Raw genomic sequence first — 4149 nt, 5'->3', positions numbered from 1 at the left:
GCGTTACCAAGGCCTTCTGCTTCTCCTTGTCTGTAGCAAGCTTGTTCAGGCCTTCTTTAATTGCCTTTGCAGATTTCCAAGGACCCGCTAACTCTGCAACACCATTGACAAGATAAATTCTTTGTTCTCTCATTTTCCTTCCAGCCTCCACCTTTGCTCTCTGCTTTTCAATCAATTTCCCTTTTCGCTGCTGAAATATTTTCACTTTCCTTTCTTTGTATGTTGCCATTATTGCACCAGTGTTTGTCCTTGCATCGGTCATTAATTTCTCTTTGTCTTCAGGAGAGATGGAATTCAGGCAGGAGGTGGTCTTGTTGTTTGTCCACATCAGAAGTGTTTCGTGGGAGATCAGTCTTGCTGCTGGTTTTAAGTGCAACAGTAAATCGAACACCCCAAAATCTCTTTCAGATGCCATGTTGGTTGCTGGTACATTTTTCGCCTGTGTTATTAAGTCTGGAGATGGAGAGCCATACTTTCCACCTGGAAGCTGATCTTGTGCTTGCCGTTCCAATAAAATGAGCCACGAGTTAAACACAAGCTCCAGTGCTTCTTGAGTCAGTGTGTCAAGCTGCTCACTTTGCTCTGCAAAAAGGCGTTTATACATGTCATCTTTGTGGATGGCTACCGTGTCTTCCTCAAAAAGAATCTCTCTGTCAAGAAGCAGGGAGGCATCCTTGCTCCACTTCTCAAAACATTCTTGCCTCCGCTTCAGATGAGGGTTCAGCTCTAGCACTGACGTGGTTCTTTCTGTCAGTCTAAAAAAGGGACCTGTGACAATTTTGTCCAGCATACCCAGTGTTCTTACCCCTGCCTAGTAGATTGGTTCCACAATGTCTCGGTAGACAAACTGGAGAAGTCAATTTGGTGAGGGCCACTTGAATAAAAAATCCTGAATGTGGCTTCTGTGGTAAAGTACAGCGGCAGACTTATAAAAAAATGATGTTAAAGCGGTTCTCAATGAAGTCAACAAGTTTGTTATCTAAACCACTGTCAGTAAGGTGAACATTGAAATACTCGGACACTCCTGCAGTCTGGCTACCTCTTGGGTGGAATGCTTCGCATGCTGTTCTGGTTAGTCGGCATGACCCTGACTCGCTTGCGGAATAGAGTGCTAGTGGACTCCTTCCTTCTGTTGCAGCATGTTCAAATGTCTAAAGGGCTTTGTTTGCTTCCTTCCCCATGTTGACAAGAAGGTGCAGCTTACAGTAAAAGTTGCCCATCTCCTGAAGGTATTCTCGAACATCTTCACTGCGCTCTTCCCATTTGTCTACTACTTGTGGTAGAAAGTCTTTCTGTAATTCCTCTAGTTGCTCATTAAAAGTAGCATTTGTTGGTCCCTGAACAGACATAGTGCTCTTAATGGACGAAACTAGTTCTCCAACTTTATCCTCAAGGCTTTCATTGTTGTCCTTGTCAGTTAAAGCATGTGAAATCTCAGATACTTTGTGCTTAAAGGCATCCATGATTGCTTCGGTGTCGGATTTTCCAAGCTCAAGTAGGCCCATTGCATACGTTCTAGATGAAGGTGTTGTGATTTCAAAATCCTGGTAGTGGTGATGGTACTTTGTTGCGCCATCTCCATGGAGAGTGTTTCCAACGACATGTGATTGGTCTGCTTCCTCCAGCATTGCTCGTCCCAGTTGTACATCAGCGATGTGTTTAACTTCTACTAAAAGGCGGGAATGCACGGCCTTGCTGGGGAGCCTTGATATGTTCTTCTCTGCCAACTTCTTGAAGACAGTTGGTATCACATCATTCACTTTGTTCATAGCCACATTCATGGCAAGGAGTTCCAAGATCACTTGTCTGATCTCTTTATCATACTTTCCATCTTCAAAAGTAGAAATTGTGTCATCTTCCAACCAACATTCTAGCTGTTCTAGTTCCTTTAGTCCGGCAGATTGGTGCAAGAATTGTGGGATTTATGGTAAGAGCACCAAATTTTGCACAATGATAGAGAATTACCTAATGAACAATATCAGCTATGGACCCACCGAGGATCTATCCCATAATTGTAATTATAACAGATTAAAGGTGGCCCACTACACTTCTCACATGGAAACGAGGCTGGGTGAATTATTTATTTCCAGCAAAGTGAGACAATGTATCGGAAGAAGTTAACGAGTTAAACCAAAAAAAAATAATTACAAAATGCATTCTGTGACATTATTGGCCTTCTTGTGTGATCACGTGGCCAACCACGTGACCAAATATGCGTTTTAACACCAAGCACTGGACATCGTAATCTTACCCTGACTCTCTCAATTTGCATGTTAGTTATTTGGTCAAGTTCATACATAGAAACTACGAAAATGCTATGGACCCAGTTGGGATCCATCCCATAATTGTAACTATAATGGGTTTGACTTCTAACATGGAAACAAGACTGGGTGACTTATTTATTTTCAGCCGCAAAGTGAGACAATGTTTCGTAAAAGCATTAACTAGTTGAACCGAAAAATGAATTACGAATTTGCATTCTGAGACATTATTGGCCTTCTCGTGTGATTACATGACCAACCACGTGGATAAATAGGCTTATAATTTTTAACTTTGGACATAATAATCTTATCCTGGGTCAATTATTTCGTCAAGTTCATACATAGAAACTACAAAACAGTAAAATTTTTAAAAATCAAGCCCTAAAAAGGTCAAGCGAACTTAAGAAAGCTTAACACAAATTCATAGGAATGTTGTTAATAATGCAAGCAATACGTAGATTTGTTCACTTGCATCCGGCATTCTGTTGTTCATTCTCGGTCGCACAGTCTAGCACAATTGCGCAGTGCTGTACACGGTAGTTCGGCCTTAATGCTTCTCCATCCCCTTGCACAACCTCTTTCACTCTTGAAACCACCTTTCAGTAGCTCCTGACAGCTCTGAGATGCCTGGGGAATTGTCATCAACAAGGGCGCCCAAATATCATTAGCGACTTTCACCCAGCCCCATTCACTTGGACACGGAAACAGAGGAGATGGCACCAAGGAATTGCCCCAGCAGTGCCCGGCCTTGTATGTGGGCCTCTTTACATGTTGACGTAAGGCATCTAAGGTGGGGGGAATGGCTTCAATGTCTCTCCCTTTACGTGCACGTGTGAATAGGTCCCTCCGCGCATCATTTACTTTCATGCAAGTGCTGGTACAATCATACATGATGGTGACGTATCGTTCAAGAATAGGCATCACTTTATCCACAGCATTCACCGTTGGAGCATTACTAAGAGCTTGAAAAGCTGCTGTCACATCATCGACTGCACCCCACACTCCTCATGCTGTCTTTTTGCCATAGTGGGAAAAAGACGATGTTTGATCACAGTCTATGCAGGCGTGAAATGTGAGGAGAGCTTGTGATGTTTCTTCGCCAACACTACGGGATATGTCGTGTGCTGGAAAATATTTCAGGTGCTTGCCAAACTCAATCCATGGCTCGGATAAGGAAATGTATTGGATATTTTGCAACTGCGATGACTATAGCAACCGTATTGACAGTGCGCACCATGACTTTAGTGTTTCCACGCCTTGCAGCATCTGCAGCAAGTGGTAGGAGCCTCGTGTCGGCTTCTTCGTGCGCGCAGGGTGATAGATCTGCCGCGTCAGTTCTGCCATTGATAAAGACTACTGTCTCATGTTCAGTCGGATACGACTTCTCAATGGTCAGTTCCAATTGTGGAAAGCTTCTCGGCCGGGTAAAGGAAAAGTTCCTCTCTGTTCTACCCAACCCTTAAGAAGGCTGTCTAATCTCCTGGGATCCTGGTGTCCGCTCTGATGCGAAGGATAAAATTGGCTAGTGAAAAAGACACCTTGTTTGCCAAATCAGCAAAGCGAATGATGAAATGTCAATTTGATAAATAAAATTACCAAGCTGGAAAGCCAGCCACCAATAAATCGCTTGCTTCGAAAAATGAGTAGAGGAGGTTTTGCTTCTAACTTTTTCCTATCAAAGAGCAGTTTTCATGTCCAGAAAGGAAATAGAGTACTTTGTTTAAAACTTAGTGAGATGTAAAATTTCTGGAAAGTTGCCTAAGAAGAAAGAGCATGGCAGGGATAGCCGAAGATGTTTCCGCACTGGCGCGATTTTTATACATTTGTAATGTTAGTCTTTGTTTTGACTAAACATGGCAATAATTCGCTTGAAATTAACTTCGTCAAT

General features: G+C 42.8%; 1 pseudogene; it reads right to left on the bottom strand.

Annotated features, from left to right (window-relative positions):
• The window catches only part of LOC146457548 (uncharacterized), a 2882-nt pseudogene extending 1122 nt beyond the window's left edge, over positions 1–1760 (bottom strand).
• Positions 1761–4149: the final 2389 nt, after the last annotated feature.

The sequence above is a fragment of the Pavona decussata genome, unplaced genomic scaffold, assembly GCF_977016875.1.
Source record: "Pavona decussata unplaced genomic scaffold, jaPavDecu1.1 SCAFFOLD_241, whole genome shotgun sequence".
In the NCBI taxonomy this organism is placed as follows: domain Eukaryota; kingdom Metazoa; phylum Cnidaria; class Anthozoa; order Scleractinia; family Agariciidae; genus Pavona; species Pavona decussata.
The sequence above is the reverse complement of the archived record's forward strand: the minus strand, read 5'-3'. Positions and strand labels throughout refer to the sequence as shown.